Below are 25,856 nucleotides of genomic sequence, written 5' to 3' on the forward strand. Positions count from 1 at the left end.
TACCCTCAAAGGATGAGTTCTTGTAAACTTAGTGGCATTTCTGGGTGTGCCTACTTGTGAACAGATGAAATAGAGACATTTGTACTCTTACTTGTTATAAATAGGAAAAAGCTTTATTTCTCCCATGCCCTTAAAATAGATGTATTTTATTCATAAAAGAATTATAAAAAACTAAAAGCAATAACTCTAATACCATCCAAATGGCTTACCTTAAATACTTTCTGTTTATGGTTCTTTAGGTGATTGATAATATTATTTACATCTTTGGTAAAGTTTTCTTTGTTTCTGCAAAAATTGCTATAATTTCTCAGTCACTGATCTGTAGAATTATTACATTTTCTCTTGAAACTTTGGATTGAACTTTTCCATCTGAAAATTTTAAGGATTTTTGTGTGTAAAAGTTTCAAAGATTTGTTTATGCAATATATTCTAGTATATCAGCCAATTAATTCTACTGAGCTCTGCAAGGATATCTGAAACATTTAAATTCAGCTTCAAAAGGAATAGGGCCACTGTTCTCTTAAGATCCTCAATACCGGTAGTTAATTTATATTTGTTACACCTCCTATTATTCAAAAACTCTTAACCTTTGCTAATTTTCTTTAGACATTATTTTAAATAGACCAACTTACACTTCATATATACTACAAACTTCATATATCTTATTTTTGTTTTGTTTGGCTTTTGTTTCTGTGTTTTAAAATAAAGAAAATTATATGCTGCAGACTCTTAACAATTTTTCTTGGGTATTTTTATCATAGAAATTGACATCATCAAATATTTTAATAGAGTATGTTTTTAAATGTGGAAAATGCTGAATACATTAGCAGTATTTCAAAGCAATTAACTGAGGAAACATAGCAACCAAAGCACTCCATTATGTAATCACCCTGCCATTCAGAGCTGATTTGTATGGAGGAATGACATCAGATTCCAGCTGAGGAAATGAAGATAGAGGAGGCATGGACTGATAAAGCGCCATCTTATTACAGTGTAATTTTGTAAATAATGAGACTCTCATCAGCCTCATTAAAAATTAAAATCATTTTGTAGGTATTGAACAGTATTGCCTGTATCCATGACAGGGACCAGAGGGAAAATTATCAGTTACCTTTTACAATAATTTGTCAGGGAAAAATCTAAACTGACATGTATGATGCCATGCACAATGGGATTGGTAGATAACATCCTCTAAATAAGAAAAAATTGCAATTAATTATTGCCAAAACTTCAAGGGATTGAGTTATTCATGTGGCCTATACATGGTAACTGAAGAAGTAATTTTAAATGCGGTGAGCATCAAAAGATTGGAGCATATATATTTATATTAACTAAAAAATCTGTCATCACAATATGCTATATTATTCTTCTCGATTCATTAATCTAAGTTTTCCATTTATTGTAAAGATATTTCAAACAATTGAACATATGAACATAGTTAGAAAAGAGTTACTTGCTGTTACTATAAGAAAATTGGTCTAAAAATTGAAAATTGGCAAATTTAAAGGATGTCAAAATTTTGATTCATAAAGTATACAGCTTTGGATTACCTACTTGTCTAGTCATTCTATAGTTTATCATAAGTTTTAGCATTTTTTCTTTACTATCACCATGGTTATGTTGAATTGAATATTCGTCACTACTAGGGCATGTCTACTTACACCCATGCCTAAATATCAAGGATGTGTCTTAAATATAGTTCAAATTCTTATGGTATATTTTGTTCATTTAACAAACTATGCCTTTCTAGGCTGTTGTAAAAGGATAGTGGAGAGTGATATGTAGTAAGATATCAGGTCCATCTGAGACATAATTGAAAGAATATAAACAATCATTACCTTTCAAAGAACAGGAACTAATGCATGAAGAAAAAAGATAATCCAAAACATCTGATGATTTCTTCTTAAACACTCATTATCATAAACCATTCCTCTTTACATTAAAATTAATTCAATCGAATGCCAATATGATGTTTTCAATATTTTATTACTCTTTCCTTCTCCCTGATTGCTTCTTCCTTTGAAGATAAAAGAGGCATTTTAATTAGGATGCAATGGGAATAAATTTGGAATTAGCATATGATGGTATTCAATAAAAGCAGCTTTAATTATAACCTTTTTCCTGTTTATCTCACAGATTCAAGGGGAAAACATCACAGGCAAAATAAGTGTTCTTTTAAATATTACATTTAATTATATAATGCCTAAGACTTTATTTTGATGTGGAAGTACCTCTTAAGTTTTAATAAAAGCCATAAGTTTTCTAGACAAGAAGAAATACACAAATATTTAGAAACTACTCATTGTCTTACTTGAGAGAATGAATCTCTACCCTAATATAGACAAGATATCCTACTTTATAAAATTCCTAAAATTAGTCAATGCTTCAGATAGGCACTTTGACAAATTAAAATCCCACGATCAAGATGATTGTGAATGCTCTATAAGAACAACAATACCAACCAGTCAGAGCTCCAGGGAGTAAACTACTAAAGAGTACACATAGACAGACCCATTGCTCCAGCTGCACATGTAGCAGAGGATGGCCTTGTTGGGTACCAATGGGAAGAGAAGCCCTTGGTCTGCCAAGGTTGGACTCTCCAGTGTAGGCGAATGTCAGAACATGAAGCTGGATTGGTTGGGGAGAGGGAACACCCTCATAGAAGAAGGGATAGCAGGAATGGACTATGTGGCTTATGGATGGGAAACTGGGAAAGGGAATAACATTTGAAATGTAAATAAAAATATAAAGAGAAAAAAGAGATGAACATGAATCTCATAATTGAGTCTGTTTATCTAATGACTTAATGAAGTTTCTGCTGACTGAGCAATAAGATATAGACATCTTTTTCTTGATTTTCATTCAAATAATAATAAAGAGAAATCAACAGTTTCTTCTAATTTCAGAATAACTCAAGAAGTTTTTCACAATTTTAAGAAATTGTTAGCTTATTTGCATTTACTATGTGAAATTATTTTTATTAGGATATATATAATGCTAAGTTTATACTTAAAAATAATTTTTATTTGTATATAGAAAGCAACTCTGTATTATATTCATATTTTCATTTCCAAGTCTATGTAAACATCTAGAATCTTATCTCCAATTTAATTTTTCTTTATATTGGTCTCCAAAAAGCTTTATGAATATTCTTTTGTATTTTGTTATGGTGCATCTTATGATTACTTAATAGTTGTAGAGGGAAGTGTTTAACAATTAAACAATGAGAGATGGCACAGTGGTTAAGAGCATCCTCTGATATTCCAGAGGATCCAGGATTTTCATCATTGTCCAGGACACATATGGCAACACACAACACTGTCAACACTAGTTCCAGGGGATGTGTTGCTTTCTTCTGACCTCCACAAATTTTTCAAAAACATGGTGTTCACTCATACATTCAGTACAAACACTTGCACACACAGAAATATTATAAACACATTTTTTGATTTTATAGTTATATTTTTTCTGAAAATATTTTAGCAACTGCCTTATAAATGCACATGCCAAATACAGTAATATAAACTTAGATCTATGAAGCAATATATACCAATGACTCACTATTCTATTGAACTAATTTACGAATGTTGGATTTAGTTTCATTCATTATGGGATTAAAATTTAGGAGGTACTCCTGACACAAAAAAATGTGATGTTTCTAGGGATTCTCGTTTGGTAATTGCTTAGTATGGTAGCTGAAATGTCAAAAGCCTTAAGTAAAAGCAGTAAAAAGAATACAAATTCAATATTATGAAAAGAATATTGGAAGCAGAGAAAGGAATTCAAATTCAGTAGATGAGTAGTATTCCATTGTGTAGATGTACCACATTTTCTGTATCCATTCCTCTGTTGAGGGACATTTGGGTTCTTTTCAGCGTTAGGCTATTATAAATAAGGCTGGTAGGAACATAGCGGAGCATGTGTCCTTGTTATATGTTGGGGCATCATTTAAGCCCTTGGTCCTGCCAAGGTTGGACCCCCAGTGTAGGGAAATGTCAGGCCAGTGAGGCAGAAGAGATGGGTGGTTGGGTGGAGGAACACCCTCATAAAAGAAGAGGAAGAGGGGATGTGATAGAAGGTTTATGGATAGAATAATAGGAAAGGAGATAACAATTGAAATGCAAATAAAAATATACAATGAAAAAGAAGAAGCTCAAGAAGAAGGATAACCAAAGTGTGGATGGTTCAGTCCTTAGAAGGGGGAAGAAAAATGTTAGTAGAAAAAAAACAGTTCACCAGATGAAAATAAGCTGTAAAACTAAATCTAGGAAAGGTTTTCATAAGAAATCTTCTGGAGTACATGTTTCATGTATGTATGTTTAGTTTTTAAACTTAAAACTAATAGATTTTATTCATATCAACTTAAGACATAATTATCCAATATCTTCCATTATTTTTGCATGTCAAATATTATATAACACAGGTTTCATGTATTTATGCATATACACATAGATAACCTTTTAATAAATAAGAGATATATCAATTGATATAAAATGATAAATATATAGATAATAGACATACAGATAATAGAAGGGGACAATGTAGGTAGAGGTGAGATCATATGACAATGTTGTCCATGAGTGGATAGAATGCATTTTTACTTATGTTCTGTTAGCATGCCTGAAAATAATAAAGAGTTAATTTGTGAAATTATAAGTTTACAGCATTGTGGGAGAAACTATTCTCTCTAAGTAACCATTTTCATTTCTCCTTCATTTTGCCAGATATTAGTTAGAATTTCATCATTGTAAGGTAATATCTGTGTTTGTACCTCATCAATTTGCTACTTAGCTCCAAACTCTGATCTGTCTCAGAGACAGAGAGAGAGAGAGAGAGAGAGAGAGAGAGAGAGAGAGAGAGACTGTTTGAGTCTTTTGTACAAGTACAAGATGGGGGAGGGCAGCACATGACAGAGTCAACTGCTCATTTCAATCCCAGGAAGCAGAGAAATGATGGTTTAGAGTCATACATTTCCCTTCAATGATGTACCTCAATAACTTAAAACCATCTTATGAAGATTCACTTCCAAAATGCTTGGAAAACCTAAGCGTTACACCACTCTGGGAACTTAAGTGGCACTCAGGCTTTCAATTAAGGTGTTCAGGTATTCTAAGATACTTCATAGAAAAAACGAAAATGACAAAGAGTTCATGAGATAATCTGACCTAAATTAGTCAGAGATAATTTCAGCCAACCTCTTGAACATTTATAACATCAATTTTTACAATCCTGTTAAACAATAATATTTAAGAACTCCATAGTATAGTGATGTATTGAATAATATTTGTTTTTAATCAATCAAAACCAGGAAAATAAGATACCTGTTAAACATGTAACAGATATCATATGAAAATGTGAATCGGCTGCCGCCGCAGAGAGCTCATGGGCAGCACCCCGCGAGCGAACTTGAGCCTCCAGACCACAGGTAAGACCAACTTTTCTGCTGCAAGAGACCTGCCTGGTGAACTCAGGACACACAGAGGCAGAATTCCTCTAGGACCAAGCACCTCCTGTGTTTACCGGGAGTCCCACACCCGCGGATCACGGCCCGCAGCAGCTCTCTGCTCCCAGACCCCTTGGGAGAGAGACCCCATATAATTGGTCAAAAAACAGGCCTCAACAGGTACAGAAAGATAGAAATAATCCCATGCGTACTATAGGACCACCACGGCCTAAAACTGGTCTTCAATAACAATAAGGGAAGAATGCCCACATATACGTGGAAATTGAACAATGCTCTACTCAATGATAACCTGGTCAAGGAAGAAATAAAGAAAGAAATTAAAGGCTTTTTAGAATTTAATGAAAATGAAGATACAACATACCCAAACTTATGGGACACAATGAAAGCTGTGCTAAGAGGAAAACTCATAACGCTGAGTTCCTGCAGAAAGAAACAGGAAAGAGCATATGTCAGCAGCTTGACAGCACACCTAAAAGCTCTAGAACAAAAAGAAGAAAATACACCCAGGAGGAATAGAGGCAGGGAATAATCAAACTCAGAGCTGAAATCAACCAAGTAGAAACAAAAAGGACCATAGAAAGAATCAACAGAACCAAAAGTTGGTTCTTTGAGAAAATCAACAAGATAGATAAACCCTTAGCCAGACTAACGAGAGGAAACAGAGAGTGTGTCCAAATTAACAAAATCAGAAATGAAAAGGGAGACATAACTACAGATTCAGAGGAAATTCAAAAAATCATCAGATCTTACTATAAAAGCCTCTATTCAACAAAACTTGAAAATCTACAGGAAATGGACAATTTCCTAGACAAATACCAGGTACCGAAGTTAAATCAGGAACAGATAAACCAGTTAAACAACCCCATAACTCCTAAGGAAATAGAAGCAGTCATTAAAGGTCTCCCAACCAAAAAGAGCCCAGGTCCAGACGGGTTTAGTGCAGAATTCTATCAAACCTTCATAGAAGACGTCATACCAATATTATCCAAACTATTCCACAAAATTGAAACAGATGGATCACTACCGAATTCCTTCTACGAAGGCACAATTACTCTTATACCTAAACCATACAAAGACCCAACAAAAAAAGAGAACTTCAGACCAATTTCCCTTATGAATATCGATGCAAAAATACTCTATAAAATTCTGGCAATCCAAATCCAAGAGCACATCAAAACAACCATCCACCATGATCAAGTAGGCTTCATCCCAGGCATGCAGGGATGGTTTAATATACGGAAAACCATCAACGTGATCCATTATATAAACAAACTGAAAGAACAAAACCACATGATCATTTCATTAGATGCTGAGAAAGCATTTGACAAAATTCAACACCCCTTCATGATAAAAGTCCTGGAAAGAATAGGAATTCAAGACCCATACCTAAACATAGTAAAAGCCATATACAGCAAACCAGTTGCTAACATTAAACTAAATGGAGAGAAACTTGAAGCAATCCCACTAAAATCAGGGACTAGACAAGGCTGCCCACTCTCTCCCTACTTATTCAATATAGTTCTTGAAGTTCTAGCCAGAGCAATCAGACAACAAAGGAGGTCAAGGGGATACAGATTGGAAAAGAAGAAGTCAAAATATCACTATTTGCAGATGATATGATAGTATATTTAAGTGATCCCAAAAGTTCCACCAGAGAACTACTAAAGCTGATAAACAACTTTAGCAAACTGGCTGGGTATAAAATTAACTCAAATAAATCAGTAGCCTTCCTCTACACAAAAGAGAACAAGCCAAGAAAGAAATTAGGGAAACGACACCCTTCATAATAGACCCAAATAATATAAAGTACCTCGGTGTGACTTTAACCAAGCAAGTAAAAGATCTGTACAATAAGAACTTCAAGACACTGAAGAAAGAAATTGAAGAAGACCTCAGAAGATGGAAAGATCTCCCATGCTCATGTATTGGCAGGATTAATATAGTAAAAATGGTCATTTTACCAAAAGCGATCTACAGATTCAATGCAATCCCCATCAAAATACGAATCCAATTCTTCAAAGAGTTAGACAGAACAATTTGCAAATTCATCTGGAATAACAAAAAACCCAGGATATCTAAAACTATCCTCAACAATAAAAGGACTTCAGGGGGAATCACTATCCCTGAACTCAAGCAGTATTACAGAGCAATAGTGATAAAAACTGCATGGTATTGGTACAGAGACAGACAGATAGACCAATGGAATAGAATTGAAGGCCCAGAAATGAACCCACACACCTATGGTCACTTGATTTTTGACAAAAGAGCCAAAACCATCCAATGGAAAAAAGATAGCATTTTCAGCAAATGGTGCTGGTTCAACTGGAGGGCAACATGTAGAAGAATGCAGATCGATCCATCCTTATCACCCTGTACAAAGCTTAAGTCCAAGTGGATCAAGGACCTCCACATCAAACCAGACACACTCAAACTAATAGAAGAAAAACTAGGGAAGCATCTGGAACACATGGGCACTGGAAAAAATTTCCTGAACAAAACACCAATGGCTTATGCTCTAAGATCAAGAATCGACAAATGGGATCTCATAAAACTGCAAAGCTTCTGTAAGGCAAAGGACACTGTGATTAGGACAAAACGGCAACCAACAGATTGGGAAAAGATCTTTACCAATCCTACAACAGATAGAGGCGTTATATCCAAAATATACAAAAAAACTCAAGAAGTTAGACTGCAGGGAAACAAATAACCCTATTAAAAAATGGGGTTCAGAACTAAACAAAGAATTCACAGCTGAGGAATGCCGAATGGCTGAGAAACACCTAAAGAAATGTTCAACATCTTTAGTCATAAGGGAAATGCAAATCAAAACAACCCTGAGATTTCACCTCACACCAGTGAGAATGGCTAAGATCAAAAACTCAGGTGACAGCAGATGCTGGCGAGGATGCGGAGAAACAGGGATACTCCTCCATTGTTGGTGGGATTGCAGACTGGTACAACCATTCTGGAAATCAGTCTGGAGGTTCCTCAGAAAATTGGACATTGAACTGCCTGAGGATCCAGCTATACCTCTTTTGGGCATATACCCACATGATGCCCCAACATATAAAAAAGACACGTGCTCCACTATGTTCATCGCAGCCTTATTTATAATAGCCAGAAGCTAGAAAGAACCCAGATGCCCTTCAACAGAGGAATGGATACGGAAAATGTGGTACATCTACACAATGGAATATTACTCAGCTATCAAAAACAACGGCTTTATGAAATTCGTAGGCAAATGGTTGGAACTGGAAAATAACATTCTGAGTGAGCCTACCCAATCACAGAAAGACATACTTGGTATGCCTTCATTGATAAGTGGCTATTAGCCCAAATGCTTGAATTACCCTAGATGTCTAGAACAAATGAAACTCAAGACAGATGATCAAAATGTGAATGTTTCATGCCTTCTTTAAAAGGGGAACAAGAATACCCTTGGCAGGGAAGAGAGAGGAAAAGATTAAAACAGAGACTGAAGTAACACCCATTCAGAGCCTGCCCCACATGTAGCCCATACATATACAGCCACCCAATTAGACAAGATGGATGAAGCAAAGAAGTGCAGACCGACAGGAGCCGGATGTAGATCTCTCCTGAGAGACACAGCCAGAATACAGCAAATACAGAGGCAAATGCCAGCAGCAAACCACTGAACTGAGAATAGGTCCCCCGTTGAAGGAATCAGAGAAAGAACTGGAAGAGCTTGAAGGGGCTCGAGACCCCATATGTACAACAATGCCAAGCAACCAGAGCTTCCAGGGACTAAGCCACTACCTAAAGACTATACATGGACTGACCGTGGACTCTGACCTCATAGGTAGCAATGAATGTCCTAGTAAGAGCACCAGTGGAAGGGGAAGCCCTGGCTCCTGCTAAGACTGAACCCCCAGTGAACTAGACTGTTGGGGGGAGGGCGGCAATGGGGGGAGGGTTGGGAGGGGAACACCCATAAAGAAGGGGAGGGGGGAGGGTGATGTTTGCCCGGAAACCAGGAAAGGGAATAACACTCGAAATGTATATAAGAAATACTCAAGTTAATAAAAAAAAAAAAAAAAAAAGTCTTCATGAACAACTTGCCATGGTACTTGGAGAGGAGTTTTTTTTTGTTTCTTTGTTTGTTTGTTTTCTATATCAATTGATTTTGAAAATCTAGAAGGCATGTTGCCCTAATCTGTCTCTGTCTCTGTCTCTGTCTCTGTCTCTGTCTCTGTCTCTGTCTCTCTCTCTCTCTCTCTCTCTCTCTCTCTGTGTGTGTGTATGTGTCTTCCTAATGCAGTCACACACTGAAAAAAAAGACATGAGAAACAACTTGAAGAAACAAAAAAGACTTACTTAACCATAGAAACCTAATAAAACATCAAACTGAATCTTAACAAACTGATACCCAAATTAATTTATAACCATCATAACAGATGCTAAGTGATTTCACTAAAATGGTGAGTAGGTAAATACACATAATAAAGTTTCCCTGACAAAAAAATCCTAGAGAAGATAAGGAATTTGGGCACTGAAAAATTCCCTAGAGTAATAGAGACCTAAAGATGCATAAATAACATTTAGTACAGGTGGAAACAGGCCACTTCACACACCCCAAGAAGCACCATGAAAAGAAAAATGGGAGAAAGCGGAAATCCTATGTACCTTCTAAGACAACCTGAACCAAGACAGTGTACTCATGAGAGGTACAATCAGTGTGGTATGTGTGTTGTGCGTGATATCGTTATGAGGGGTGTGCTTGTGTGATGAGTTTGATGGGAGATATAGGTGGGAATGTGTGTGTGATGAGTGTGAAGGTGTGATATATGTGAGGCGTGTGATGGGTGTGATGGGTATGAGGTGTATGAGGGGTATGATGGGTGTGATGGGTGAGATAGGTGTGGTAAGTGTGAGATATGTGATAGGTGGGAAGGGTATGAGGGATGAATTCAGTGTGGTGGGTGAGAAGGGTATGAGGGATATGATGGGTTGGATGGGTGTGACAGGTGTGAGGGGTGTAAGGGCTGTGATAAGTGAGAAGATGGGTGTAATGCTTATGAGGGTAAGATGGGTGTGAGAGATGAGATAGGTGTGAGGGGTGAGATGTGTGTGATGGGTATGAGTGGTGTGAGGGGTGAGGTGTATGTGATGCATTTGAGCGGTGAGATATGTGTGTGTGCGTGTGTGTGCGTGTGTGTGCGTGTGTGTGTGTGTTTGTGTTTGATGGGTGTAATGTGTTTGAGGGTTGTGATGGGTGTGAGGGTTGACATGTGTGTGATGGGTGTGAAGTGTGTGATGGAAGTGATGGGTTCAATGGGAGAGAGACTTGTGGCGGATGTGACATGTGGGAGAGGTGTAAGGAGTGTGATAAGTGAGAAGATGGGTGTGGTGGGTATGAGGGGTATGAGGGATGTAATAGGTATGATGGGTGTGATGGTGTGAGGGGTATGAGGGATGTAATAGGTATGATGGGTGCAATGAGCACCTAAAGACAAGAAGTGGCAAAAGACAAGTCTTATTTAAAGGATCTATGACTATAAAATCGTCAGATATGTGAGGAATCTTTGTGATTCTGATTAAATAACTCAGAATAATTTTAATAAATCCACATATATAGATATTATGGACAATTAGGTGAAAGGTAAAGGCAGATCTTTGAAGTAGAAAGAGAAAAGCAATGTTTATATATGTTTATATAGTAATTTCTATTAGGATATAACGATTTATTTCTCAGAAAAGATGTTTTAGGTGAAAAGGGAGTGAATAATTTGATCAGAAAATTAAGAAAACCCAGCAACGAGCAACTTTTCAAGGCCTGAGCATTAATACTGTGTAATCCTATATGAATCAAAACTTGACACATCCCAAGAGAGCCAAAACTTATCAGTACTAAAGTGACACTGAGAAAATGACTGAAGAAGCCTTTCAAGTGGAAATTGCAAGGTTCTAAAGAGCAGCGGAAAGGTAAAGAAAAAAAAAGTTGTTCTAGTGGTAAATATACAGTGAAATAAATGTTATGCTATTCTTCCAGTGGTGTGTAAATCACCTATCACATATAACTCAAAATAAAAATGAATAAAGATATCTCAAATATTATCATGAAAACACAGTGCAAAGAGAAATGATTTTCAATAGCAATGACACAATATTTTATAGCAGTAAAATTGAGAGTGAGGGATTTGATTTAGATTATCAGCTTAAGAGAAAGAGTTACAAACATAAGATTAAAAAGACAAAGCACGAGACACTAAAAATCTATGCACCAAATGTACAGTGAACCAAACAAGGTACAAAGAGTGCTAAAGCAGAAGGACTCTGAACAAATTAGAACTTTATCGGATATAGCATGAATGGACTACAACAAAACAGATAAATAATAAAATGAATAAATTATCTGTAAAACAATGAGTAGTTTATGACTCATTTGCTGTACTTGAGAATAATTAGTATTTTGTCTTAGTGTTTGTCTCGAAGATTAAGGCAACGAGCTGTAGAGATACCACAGCTATCATCTGAGAACATGAGTACATTCCCCAGCACCACATATCATTTTACAGACTTCTATAACTCCAGCCCAAGAGATTAAAATCTCTATGCTGACATCTGTAGGCACCAGATTCACACATGGTGCACACACACACACATATACATCCAGGCAAAAGTTTTATACACAACTGAGAAATCTAACAAAGACAACCTGTAAAAAAAATGCTAAAATTTCAGTTTTGCAGACTCTCTCTCCCTCCCTCCCTCCCTCCCTCCCTCCCTCCCTCCCTCCCTCCCTCTCTCTCTCTCTCTCTCTCTCTCTCTCTCTCTCTCTTTCTCTCTCTCTCTCTCTCTCTCTCTCTCTCTCTCTCACACACACACACACACACACACACACACACACACACACACAATATCCAGGATTGTGAGTTAAAGGGAAGGCATAGACTCTGTGTTACATGGCCTCCTAGGAGATCTATAAGAAATAAATTTGGTTTAGATTGTTCTTTCAAAGTGAAAGTGCAATACATTTCACGATTGTCTCCTTTTCTAATAAATAAATTGTGTTGTGAAATATTAATGTAACTCCCCAGATGTTTCACAGATCGCAAGATCTAGAAACATTTTGAGTTCCCTACTGTAATTCTCTTAGAAACTACAAACGTTTCCCAGAGTTCAATTTTACAGTGGGGAAGTACATAATGAGGACACACGTGACAAATTGGACAACTCATATTCTGGTTATGATACCTTTTGAAATAATTTCTCAATTTTTTGGCATCAACCTATTAATGTGTGTTTTTCAGAGATCATTTTTAAAATATTGAAAACTAAAGCATGCTGCTTGGATTACTTTTGGAATCATGATTTTGTCATTTACTGAAACTATGGTATGAAATTTTCTGATCACCTTTATAAATCATCTTTGTGGCTTAATAGAGCTAAAACTGGGAAGAACTGAAGTTAGGTTCCTACACTGCCTCTCCTGAGAACTTTGCACACTATTACCAGGAGCATCTCATTGTACGAAATGATTCTATTTCCTGAGTATTGTTCAAAGTTTTAATAACTTAAATGAATTAACCAGCTTTCAAAGGTCACTTTTCCAATAAATGGCAAATAAAAAAGGTTAATAAAATGATTCACAGACATGTATTGTTACCTACAAGGGTTATTTTGTCTGACATCTATATGTGCATAATTATTGCCAAGCTGTAAAATCATAGAAAAAAAGCTTTCTCCTTTTTTCCCAGTCAGCAGAGCAAAGATTACACCTAATGTGGCATTTTCACAGAGTTGAGAGCAAGCTCTCTCATAAAATGTGCAGCTGATCTGCTGGAGAAGTGGTGTGACTGCTGGTAGATTTTTTTCTTCTTTTTTAGTTTAGTTTTCATATAGACATCTAAAAGAAAATAAAAACTTTAGAATGATTTTCAATTTTTTGAAAGTGGGTTTAGCCTACAGCTCATGATGGTATATTGCAATCAGGACACGACTTTCAAAGAAAAATTAAACAAATATCAGCATGATTCTTATCAGAGATAAATACAATATAAACCTAATATTCAAATAAAAGTACAAGAAATAATATTTTGCTTGTTTGTTTTCCACTGGGGTAACACCTGGGTGTTTGAATTAGTAATGAGGTTAGCTACATTGACTGTAGTGGATGGACATTAGTAAGTGCTTGGATTTTAAATGTTCTTAAATTTTAAATTAGAAATTTGGAAAATTTACAACACCATGTCTTCCTTAGGATATTACTGCTGTGAACAGACACCATGTACAAGGCAATTCTTACAAAGGACATTTAATTGGGCCTGGCTTACAGGTTCAAAGGTTTAATCAATCCAGTATCATCAAGGTGGGCACATGGCAGCATCCAGGCAGGCATGGTGCAGGAAGAGCTGAGAGTTCTACATCTTCACCTGAAGGAGCCAAGAACATCCTCAGACAGCTAGGAGAAAGGTCTCAAAACATACCTGCAGAGTGACACACTTCCTCTAACAAGGCTATACTTTCTAATAGTGCCACTCCCTGGGACAAGCATATTCAAAACATGAAATTGTGGGGTTTTTGGTGTGGTGGTAATTGTAAATTTTATTTTTCTTGGATATTTTATGCATTTACATTTCAAATGTTATCCCCTTTTCCCCATCTCACATATACATTCCCATCTCCCTTTGCTTCTATGAGGATGCTCTAACTCCCCCCCGCCCCCCGCCCACTCCACCCTGAACACTATGGCATTAACCTACATTGGGGAAATGAGCCTTCACAGACCAAGGACATTTCCTCATATTGATGTTGGACAGTGCCATTCTCTGTTACATTTGTGACTGGAATCATGGGTCCCTCCATGTGTACTCAGTGGTTAGTGGTTTAGTTCCTGGGAGCTCTGGTAGTGTCTGGTTGGTTGTTGTTCTTCCTATGGTGTTGCAAATTCCTTCAAGTCCTTTAGTCTTTTCTCTATCTCCTGCATTGGGATACCCTCGTTCAGTCCAAAGGATAGCTGCAACCACGCTCGTCTGTATCAGTAAGGCTCTTGCAGGGCCTCTCTAAAGACACCCATATCTGGCTCCTGTCAGCAAGCGCTTCTTGGTATCAGCAATAGTGAGAAGTTTTGGTGGCTGCATATAGGATGGATTACCAGGTATGGTAATCTCTGGATGATCTTTTCTTCAGTCCCTACTCCACTCTTTGTCCCTGTATTTCCTCCCATGATTATTTTGTTATCTCGTTTAAGAAGGAATGAAATGTCCATATTTTTGTCTTCCATCTTCTTGCGCTTCATATGATCTGTGAAGTTTTTCTTAGGTATTCCAAGCTTTGGGGCTATTATCCACTTATCAATGAGTGTATACCATGTGTTGTGTTTTATGACTGGGTACCTTACTCAGGATGATATTTTCTAGTTCTATCCATTTGCCTAAGAATTTCATGAAGTCATTGTTATTAATAGTTGAGTGGTACTCTATTGTGTAGATGTACCACATGATCTGAATTCATTCCTCTGTTGAAGGGCATCTAGGCTCTTTCCAGCTTCTGGCTATTATACATATGGCTCCTATAGACATTTATGTCCTTGTTATACGTTGGAGCATCGTTTGAGAATATGTCCAAGAGTGGTATAGCTGAGTCCTCAGGTAATGCAATGTCCAATTTTCTGAGCAGCCTCTAGACTGATTTCCAGAGTGGTAGTACCAGCTTGCAATTCCACCCAAAATAGGGAGTGTTTCTTTTTCTCCATATCATCACCGGGATCTATTGTAATCTGAGTTTTTTTTTTTTATCTTAGCCATTCTGACTGGTATAAGGTGGTATCTCAGGGTTGTTTTGATTTGCATTTCCTTGATGACTAAGGATGTTGAACTTTTCTATAGGTGCTTCTCAGCCATTCTGTATTCCAGCATTCCTCAGTTGAGAATTCTTTGTTTAGCTCTGTACCCCATTTTTTAATACTATTGTTTGATTCTCTGGAGTTTAACCTCTTGAGTTCTCTCTCTCTCTCTCTCTCTCTCTCTCTCTCTCTCTCTCTCTCTCTCTCTCTCTCCCTCCCTCCCTCCCTCCCTCCCTCCCTCTCTCCCTCTCATATATGTATGATATAGTAAAGATCTTTTCCGAATTTGTTAGTTGCCCTTTTGTCCTTTGCCTTTTGCAATTTTATGAGGTCTCATTTGTCAATTCTTGACCTTATAGCATAAACTTTTAGTGTTCTTTTCAGAAAATTTTCTCTTGTGCCTCTGTGTTCGAGGCTCTTCCCCACCTTCTCTTCTATTAGTTTCAGTGTGTCTCTTTTGATGTGCAGTTCTTTGATATTGGAAGATTTTAGCTCCATTGTGAGAGATCAAGTGACCATAGGTGTGTGGGTTCAAATCTGGGTCTTCCATTCAATTCCATTGATCTATCTGCCTGTCTCTGTACCAAAACCATGCAAGTTTTTAAACATAATTGCTCTGTAATACAGCTTGAAGTCAGGGATGGTAATTCCTCCTGAAGTTCTTCTATTGTTGAGAGTAGTTAAGCTATCTGGCACTTTTGCTTTGAATTTCCAAATGAATTTGCAAATTGCTCTTTCTAATTCTAAGAATTGATTTGGAATTTAGATGTAAATTGCATTGAACAAGTAGATTGCTTTTGGCAAGATGGCCATTTCTGCTATATTCATACTGCCAATCCATGAATATGGGAAAACTTTCCATTTTCTGTGATTTTCTTGGTTCTTTCTTCAGAGACTTAAGTTCCTGTCATACAACTCTTCCAACTGCTTGGTAGAGTCACACCAAGATATTTTGCACTATTTGTGGATATTGTGAAGGGTGCTATTTCCTTAATTTCTTCCTCAGCCTGTTTAGCCTTTAAGTAGATGAAGGCTATTGATTTGCTTGAGGTAATTTTATATCTAGCCACTTTGCTGAAGTTGTTTATCAGCTGTCAGAGTTCTCTGGTGGAATTTTGGGGGTCATTTAAATACATTATCATAACATCTGCAAATAGTAATATTTTGACTTCTTCCTTTCCAAATTGTATCACTTTGACCTCTTTTTGTTGTCTAATTGCTCTGAGGATGTCAAGTACTATACGGAATAGGTAGGGGGAGAGTTGGCAGCCTTGTCTAGCCTGATTTTAGTGAGATTGTTTCACATTTCTCTCCATTTGATTTGATGTTGGCTACTGGATTGTGGTATATTGCCATTACTATATTTAGGTATGGCCATGATTTCCTGATCTTTCCAAGGCTTTTATCTTGAAGGGGTATTAAATTTTTGTCAAATGCCTTCTCAGCATGTAATGATGTTGAGTTTCTTTTCTCCTTGAATTTGTTTATATAGTGAATTGCATTGATGTATTTTCATATATTGAACCATCATGCATCTCTCAGATGAAGCTTACTTGATCAGGGCAAATGATTATTTTGATATGTTCCTGGATTCAGTTTGGAAGAATTTATTTCATTGAGTACTTTTGTATCAATATTCATGAGGGAAATTGGTCTGAAGTCCTCTTTCTTTATAGGGTCTTTGTGTAGTTTAGGTTTACGTGTAATTGTGGCCTCGAAGAATGAATTGGGTAGTGTTCCTTCTGTTTCCATTTTGTGGAATAGTTTGACGAGTATTGGTCTTAGTTCTTCTTTGAAGGTCTGATAGAATTCTGCACTAAACCCATCTGTTTCTGGCTTTTTTTTTTTTTTTTTTTTTTTTTTTGATTGGGAGACTTTCAATGACTGCATCTATTACTTAAGCAGTTGTGGGAGTGTTTACATTGTTTATCCAGTCCTAATTCAAGATTGGTATTAGTAACTGTCTAGAAAATTGTCCATTTCCTCCACATTTTGCAGTATGGTTATATATAGGCTTTCTTAGTAGGATCTGGTAATTTCTTTGAATTTCCTTACTTTGTGTTGTTATGCCTCTTTCATTTCTGATTTTCTTAATTTTGTTAATGTTTCTGTTCCCCTTGGTGGATCTGACTAAGGGATTATCTGTCTTGTTGATTTTCTCAGAGAACCAACTACTGGGTTTGTTGAATCTTTGTATGGATTTTTTGTTTCTACTGGGTTTATTTCAGCTCTGAGTTTGATTATTTCCTGCTGTCTACTCCTCTTGAGAGAATTTGCTTCTGTTTGTTCTAGAGGTTTTAGGTGTGCTGTCAAGCTCTTAATGTATGCTTTCTCCAATTTCTTTTTGGTGGCACTCAGAACTATGAGTTTTCCCTTAGCATTGTTTTTTGTTTTGTTTTTTTGTTTGTTTGTTTGTTTTGGGGGGTTTTTGTATTCTGTAAGTTCAAGTATGGTATGCCTTTATTTTATTAAATACTAAAAAGTCTAAAAAGTCTTTAATTTCTTTTTTATTTCTTCATTGACCACATTGTCATTGAGTAGTGTTGTTCAGCTTCTATGTGTACTCGGGCTATTTGTTGTTTTAGTTGTTTTTGAAGACTAGCCTTGTCCGTGGTGAACTGATAGGATGCATGCAATTATTTCAATCTCCTTGTATCTATTGATGACTGTTCTGTGCCTAAATATATGGTAAATTTTTGAGACAGTAACATGAGGTATTGCAAAAAAGAAATATTCTTTTGTTTTAGGATGATATGTTCTATAGATATTTGTTAAATCCATTTGGTTCATAACTTCTGTTAGTTTCACTGTGTCTCTGGTTAGTTTCTGTTTCCATGGTCTGCCTATTGATGAGAGTGGGGTGTTAAAGTCTCCTAATATTACTGTCTATTGTGCAATGTATGCTTTGAGCTTTAGTAAAGTTTCTTTTGTAAGTGTACATTTGGTGCACAGATGCTCAGAATTGAGATTTCATCTTGTTACCTATTTCATTTGATGTATTTGAAGTGTCCTTTCTTATTTTCTTTGATAACTTTTGGTTGAAAGTCGATTTTATTTGATATTAGAATGGCTACTTCAGTTTGTTCTTGAGGCCATTTGCTTGGAAATTTTTACCCAGCCTTTTTCTCTGAGGTAGTGCTGTTTTTGTCACTGAGGTGCATTTCCTGTATGAAGCAAAATGCTTGGTCCTGTTTTTGTTTCCAGGCTGTTAACCTATTTTTTTTAATTGAGGAATTCAGTCCCTTCATATTAAGAGTTTTTAAGGAATAGTGATTGCTGTTTCCTGCGGTTTTTGTTTGTTTGCTGTTTTTTATTTTTGTTTTTTTGTTTGTTTGTTTTTTGTTAGAGGTGAAATTATGTTTGTGTGACTCGCTTCTTTCACTTTGGTTGCAAGATCTTTGTCTTGCCTTTTCTAGGGTTTGTTTCCCCCTGTCTGTTGGAGTTTTGCATCTATTATCCTCTGTGAGTCTGCATTTGTGGAAAGGTATTTTGTAAATTTGGTTTTGTCATGGAATATCTTGGTTGCTCATCTATGGAAATTGAGAGTTTGCTGGCTCTAGTAGCTTGGAATGTATTTGTCTTCTTTTAGGGTCCGTATGACATCTGTCCAGGATCTTCTGGCTTTCATAGATTCTGGTGAGGAGTTCAGTGTAATTCTGATAAGTCTGCCTTTATATGTTATTTAACCATTTTCCCTTACAGCTTTTAATATTCTTTCGTGTGTGTGTGTGTGTGTGTGTGTGTGTGTGTGTGTGTGTATGTGTATTCAGTATTTTGACTGTTATGTGATGGGAGGAATTTCTTTTCTGGTCCAATCTGTTTGTAGTTCTATAGGCTTTTAGTATGTTCATGGGCATGGGTATATCTTTAGGTTATGGAATTTTTCCTCTATAATTTTGTTGAAGATATTTACTGTCCCTTTAATTTGGGAAGCTTTGTTTTCTTCTACACCTATTATTCTTAGAATTGGTCTTCTCATTGTGTCCTGGATTTCCTGGATGTGTTCGGTTAGGAGCTTTATGCTTTTTGAATTTTCTTTGACTATGGTGTAAATGTTTTATATAGTGTCTTCTGCCTCTAAGATTCTCTCTTCAATCTCTTGTATTTTGTTGGTGACGCTTGTGTCTATAACTCCTGATCTTATTCCTAGGTTTTCTATCTCCAGGATTATCTCGATTTGTGATTTCTTTATTGTTTCTATTTCCATTTTTAGACCCTGGATGTTTTCTTCAATTCTTTCACCTGTTTGGTTGTGTTTTCCTGTAATTCTTTAAGTGATTTTTGTGTTTCCTCTTTAAGAACTTCTACTTATCTACTTGTATTCTCCTGCATTTCTTTAAGGGAGTTATTTATATCTTTCTTAAAGTCCTCTATCATCACCATGAGATGTGATTTTAAATTCAAGTCTTGTTTTTCTAGTGTGTTGAGATATCCAGAATTTGCTGTGGTTGGAGAACTGGTTTCTGATGATGCCAAGTTGTCTTGGTTTCTGTTGCTTATGTTCTTGAGCTTGCCTCTTGCCATCTGGTTATCTCTGATATTAGTTGCTCTTGCTGTCTCTGACTGGAGCTTTTACCTCCTGTGGGCCTGTGAGCCTGTGAGCCTGTGAGCCTGTGAGCCTGTGAGCCTGTGGGCCTGTGAGCCTGTGAGCCTGTGTACTTTGCAGTGAGAGTGCTTCTGGCAGACCAGCCCTCTGCAGTCAGATTTTGTGTCTGAGGGCTGTGGGATGATCCCAGCTCTGGGTGCAGATGGAGACTGAATGTGACAACTGTGTTTTTTAAGTAACAAAGTTTTATTAGCTCTTCAACAGTGTCATACAATGTATCATGATGATATGAAGAGCCCACATCTACCTCCAGTTCCTCTCACCAGCCCTACCTTGTCCCTCACAGTACTCTTAATTTCTAACTTCATATTCTTTTATTTATTTCCATTTTTCTTTATTACTGCTTCATTTTAAAGAGACTGTCAGCTGTCTGGAAACATATTTCTTAGTGTTCTGGCTCTTAAAATATTATTATGCCTATGTTCTTTGCTATTCTCGGAGCCTCAGAAGAAGGCATTGCATTGTAGTATATTAATTTGAGATGAAAATCTATGATCAGATGATGTGTACATTTTGACCAATTGTGATTTTTTTAAATGATTTCTTTCTACAATAAGATTCTTGGATGAGAGTTAAAAACAATATTATCTGTGTATAGTAAGAATGCAGTTAGAGATTTTTACAGGTTAAAGAAATAGGTAGCAATTTTTTTCCTACATTCAACAACCAAACAAGGTATAGACAATTGGATAAAGTTATTACACCAATTTTGAATTCCCTCCTAACAAGCAGGCCATCATCAGGTAGAAATATAAGTATTTTAAAAGTACTTTTTAAAATGGTTTGACTTGCTTGTCATTGCTGTGGTCTGTAGGCTTTATTGCAGCCTAGAACTATACATTGTTCTTTGCCATTGAAAGCTTTCAGAGCTCCTACAAATATCTTGGAATCTATCTCTCAGTGTAGAGGCTTTCTGTCATTTTCAACTCAGTTGCACCAAGTCCTTTGTTGATGTTGGTGCAGCACTATAAAACTATGTAATGTCCTCAGAAATAGAGTGTAAGGGTAGGGCATTAACCTATACTGTTTCTGGGGTCTGCTACACTCAACTGATCAGTAATTCAAAGTCCAGTCTCCCATTCCTGCCATGGAGATTTGTCTATATGTTTGAGGGAAAAGTATTATCATCAGAATTGCTTACTTCAATTATACAATTAAACTATAATATATATATATATTACATATATATCCTTATCCCTTTGTATATCTTTAGTGTTATTCATCCCTCATCGTTTTCTCTCTCTTTGTGTGATACCCATTCTTTCATCAATTGTTAAGTCTTCTTTACCCAATTTTGTGCTAATTTTACCCCTCTCTGTCACCCTGATGTTTGGGTGAACCTAGAAATTTATTCATTTGTTTAAGACAAATTTGTAATTTGAAGGAATATACATCTGTGGTGTGTGTTGTAATTCTTCCCTATTCAACTCTGAATCTATTAATTTGGGTCGGGTATTTCTTTCTTTTGATTATCTAGATCAAAAACCTGGTATGTGCTTCTTCAAAGAACAACCTCTTTGACCTGCTGATTTTTCCCCCTTTGACTCTATTCCATTAACTTCTACTCTGACTTTTATTATAAATTGCAGTTGTGGGGGGAGCTTGGGTTTCTTGTTTTCCAAATTCTTGAGCTGCATTATTAAATAATCTAGTTGTGCTCTTTCTCATTTTTGATGTTGGTGCAGCACTATAAAATTCTCACTTGGGCTTGCTCATTGTCTACAAGAATTTTTATTGTGTTGTAGTTCGAATTTCATACAGTCTCAAGAATTCTTTGCTTTCCTTTTCAGTGCCCTCTTGGAATCATTTGTCCATTTGTAATATGTTGTTTAATATCCATGAAAGTGATCTTACAATAGGTATGATTGATGATAATATTAAGTTTTATTGCTTATCTTCAGACAGGATACATGGAGTTATTTTAATTTCTGGAATTTGTTTAGATTTCTTTGTGGTCCAGGACATGGTGTACTTTAGAGACTATTGCATGCTCTATTAAGTACAAAGAATATTCCTTATGTTTGGATGGAATAGTGTAAAATATTCATTAGACCATCGGATGATTGAAATCATTTGATTTTCAAGTTTTTCTGTATTTCTCTTGAGATGACATTCTTGTTGGACAAAGTGGGGTACTAGAATTACCTACTATCAGGGAATGAGAAATAATCTGTGCCCTTAAATTCAATGAGATGAAAATCAAAGATGGTACCAAAATGCATTATTGAATATAAGTCAGAATTTAAGTTATATGTTTGGCACGCATTTCAAGAATACTATTAAGAAAAATGGGAATGAAAGCAGAGACAGCTGGAGAATGCTATACATGCTAATTTGTTGTTCCTAATAATGAGCCAATTAAAACAGAGATTATAAGAAAGCAGAATCCATGATTTTTAATGATTTATAAATGTACTGGATTGACTAATATTTATATTTTAAAATATCAATAATAATTTTTTCTTTCATCAACACTCTTTCAAAGAAATAGCACCAAACATAAAATGAATGTACATACTCAAAATGTTCAAAATTTGACTTCACTTTCAGTTGGCTTGACTTGGTGGCAGCAGCAGCAGCAGCAGCAGTGACAGCGGTGGCCATAATCCAATATTCAACATCCAGCATCACAATTCATCAAAGCATAAGAAAACAATGTCACTTGCTTGACAGAATGGTACAGATTGTGGGGTAAGAACCAGACTAGAAATGAGAATGAACAAGACTTTGGTGAAAATTAATGCTGAGAAGTTATTAATAGCAGAGTTTTAGTTGGCTTTTATTTTTTTGTTTGAATGTTTGGTTGCTTGCTTTTCTTTTGTTTGACAACATACAGTCTCAAGACTGACCTCCAAATCACTGGACAGTTAGAAACGGACATTGAATATCCATTTTTCTTGCTTGTACTTCACAAGTACCAGGGTCACAAGTATGTATCACCACACCATTGCATACTTTAGCTTCATACTTTAAACCATAGTTTAATTTGGTAAAATACCCATATTAGCAAGCCATTTAAATAATTATTTTTGGATTAAATGTGATATCATTTATTATTCATTATTTTTTTCAAAATGTATGTTTTTAAAATATCTTTGGTTATCAGAATTTTAGACTTCCTGAGCTTAAGCCAATCATCAGTATGTTGCAAATACATAGTTCTCTAGGTGGATATCATAAAAAGCATTTTATGTTTGTTCTTTTCAGCATATTTCCTAGTGTGCCCACACTGTCATCTATCTACAGTTTTCACAGTGCTATTTCTTGTTCTGGTGCTACCCTGTTAAGAAAAATCTCTGTTTTCCTTCCCATCTCATCACTAAGCTCTAAGCACAGAAAAGTCACTGCCTGTGACTTTTCCCCATTTGGAGACTTTGTGTTGGTCAATTCTGGCCACTCCTGCATTATCCTTGTTTATAGCTATTCTTCATATATGTCATTATTTTTATTATTATCGTCATCATTTTATGTTTCTTGCCAATGAAGAACAGTGTACTTAAGAAAGAACTAAAGTTTATATATAACTACTTTTGTCCCTAATTGTACTCCTGTGAAAACATATGGGAACATTGTCAGCAGTGTTATTTTGAATACAAAATATCAGCTCAATTGCTTTGAGTGGAAAATCACTGCTCATTATATGTGTGTATGTGTTTGTAACCAGCAGTTTTCTTGGGTACATTGACTAATAGCACTAATAACCATAACGACAGCAAGTGTATACAAGACAGTTTTAAAAAGAAGGAAATGCAGTGTGGCCATTCTCAAAGTTCTATCTTCTACCATTTACAATCATTTTGGAAAGAAGATGAAACCAGGCAAAGAGAGTTCAGAGTGATAAGTTAGAATGCATTAAAAAGGTGGAAAGCATATGTTTAAATTCCAGTCTTATAATTAAAAAATAATTTAACTACTGACATATATTCTTCTATTTTATAATTTAAACAGGAAAAAATTGGTTCATTAAAACATTTAGAAATACAAAATGTAGATTTATTTTTAAATTTAATAAACTTATGTTATATGTTTAAGATATTTAATATGTATATTGAATTATAAAACTCTGGAAATTTCTGAAAATAGGTTTTTACTAGTAAATTGTAGATTATATATATATATATATATATATATATATATACATATATATATATATGTGTGTGTGTGTGTTGATTACTGAAGAAAAGTTCATTGTTGAAAACTGACTTGAAATTAAATATTGAAAATTTCACTTATTATATTCTAATAAATATCCACAGGAAAATGCTACAGGACCATTACCTGACATAAAATGCAGGCAAGGAAAACCCTAAAATCCTTAATCAGAAATATATATTTTATTTATGTATATTGGATTGCATATTTCATTTTTCTGTTTAAATATGAATCCTTTAACATCAATTTCATACTTATTCAAAATAACTCTGTTAATTGCCAAATCTCGTGTTATAAGGACAAGTCACAAAGCATAGTGCAGAATTATGATGCTTGGCCCCTGGTGATTCTGTTCCTACTAAAATGTGAATCAATTTGTAGAGGAAGACAGATTTTTGCTAATTTCTTTTTAACCATGAATGGGATCTAAATCTTTAAGAGGTGTTAGAACTTGAGAAACCTCAGGGTTTTATTTGCATTATTATGAGATTGCTCTTACATCAAGTTAACTCATTTTAATAAACCTTGAAAGCCCAGTTAACCAAAAGAGGAGATTTGTCCAGTTTTTGTACATTCTAAACTCTTTTCTTTAAAGACCAAAGCCATCTTTACTTCTGTGATTCAACGATGCTCTGACCAGGATATTGTACTGATGAATACTGTAAGGACATAACTTCTTTACAGTTCTGCAACCTGAGTACAGTGGACAGCAGTGACCAAGAGCTTAGTTGGAACATGGCTTCCCCATAATAAACTGAAAAGGGTGGTTTCATGTCTTTCCTATTACTACTCACATGCTTGGCATTATATGGCAGGAGAGGTTTACTTTGGACACCCAAAGGTTCACATTCAAAAGTCCACATATTAATTGTTCTTAAATGTATTATACTAAGTGACTATCACCTTCATTCTTGTATATAATTCATTGGACCATATTTTTTCTTTATTTTTCTGTCTTACCCTATTTCCCACTCTCAAACATTGGATAATCTTCCACAGTTGTCTTCTTTCTACACAAATTTATAGTTTTAGGACATAACTATATTACATATTATAGGAAAGATGTCTCTGATTTTTGCTTATTTAGCCTCATAATCTCAATATATATACATTTTTATACAAACATATAATTACATTTGCCTTATGACTAATGAACTCCATCATATTTGTGTGTGTTTGTGTTTGTATGTGTATGAAAGAGAAACAAAGACAAAGGAGAAAGACAGAGACACATTTTCCTTTTGCTTTTTCATCTGTTCCTTTTTTCCCAGTTGAATTCATAATGGTGATATTAGAATAACATCAACATAAACATGGATAGAGCAGAAACTTTTCCTAGCTTTATGATTTTCAAAATGTTATTTTTATTTATCTCTAAGATTATGTTAAAAGACTCATTTCTACCCCTATTATCAACATATCAAATTCATATAACAATATTCTCATTAAAGTTTCATCCTAATATTATGCAGTCATGTCTTACTATATTCTTTATCTTTAGAAAAGAAGCAGATCCCATATAAGATATACATCCAAACTAAATTATTTTACAATTTGCAAATGCATAGTATTTGGGGAGGTCTATAAAATCTTTTCATTTTAACTCTTTAAAAATTACTTCTTTCCATTGCTCTCGGCCTTTGGGCTAAGATCAAGTGCAAAATTACTACTTTCCAAATCTATTACAGATTTTTAATGCAATTGAATATGCATGAAAGTGAACAGAGAAAAGAAGCCATTACACTGAACCAGAATTAGAATAAGATGGGCATAGTAAAGACTAAATGGGAAAATCAGATATTCACATTCATATAATTTCATTAACATTT

The 25,856-nt window shown here is 35.5% G+C and overlaps 1 long non-coding RNA gene across 1 annotated transcript in view; it reads left to right on the top strand.

Moving 5' to 3' along the window:
- The window catches only part of LOC102555656 (uncharacterized), a 348,348-nt gene that overhangs the window by 9,041 nt on the left and 313,451 nt on the right, over nt 1–25,856 (top strand). The window contains 1 exon segment of the long non-coding RNA NR_190574.1: nt 22,426–22,566. This is a non-coding gene — a long non-coding RNA (uncharacterized LOC102555656).

This window comes from Rattus norvegicus, chromosome 2 (genome assembly GCF_021556685.1).
Source record: "Rattus norvegicus strain SHRSP/BbbUtx chromosome 2, alternate assembly SHRSP_T2T, whole genome shotgun sequence".
Taxonomy (NCBI): domain Eukaryota; kingdom Metazoa; phylum Chordata; class Mammalia; order Rodentia; family Muridae; genus Rattus; species Rattus norvegicus.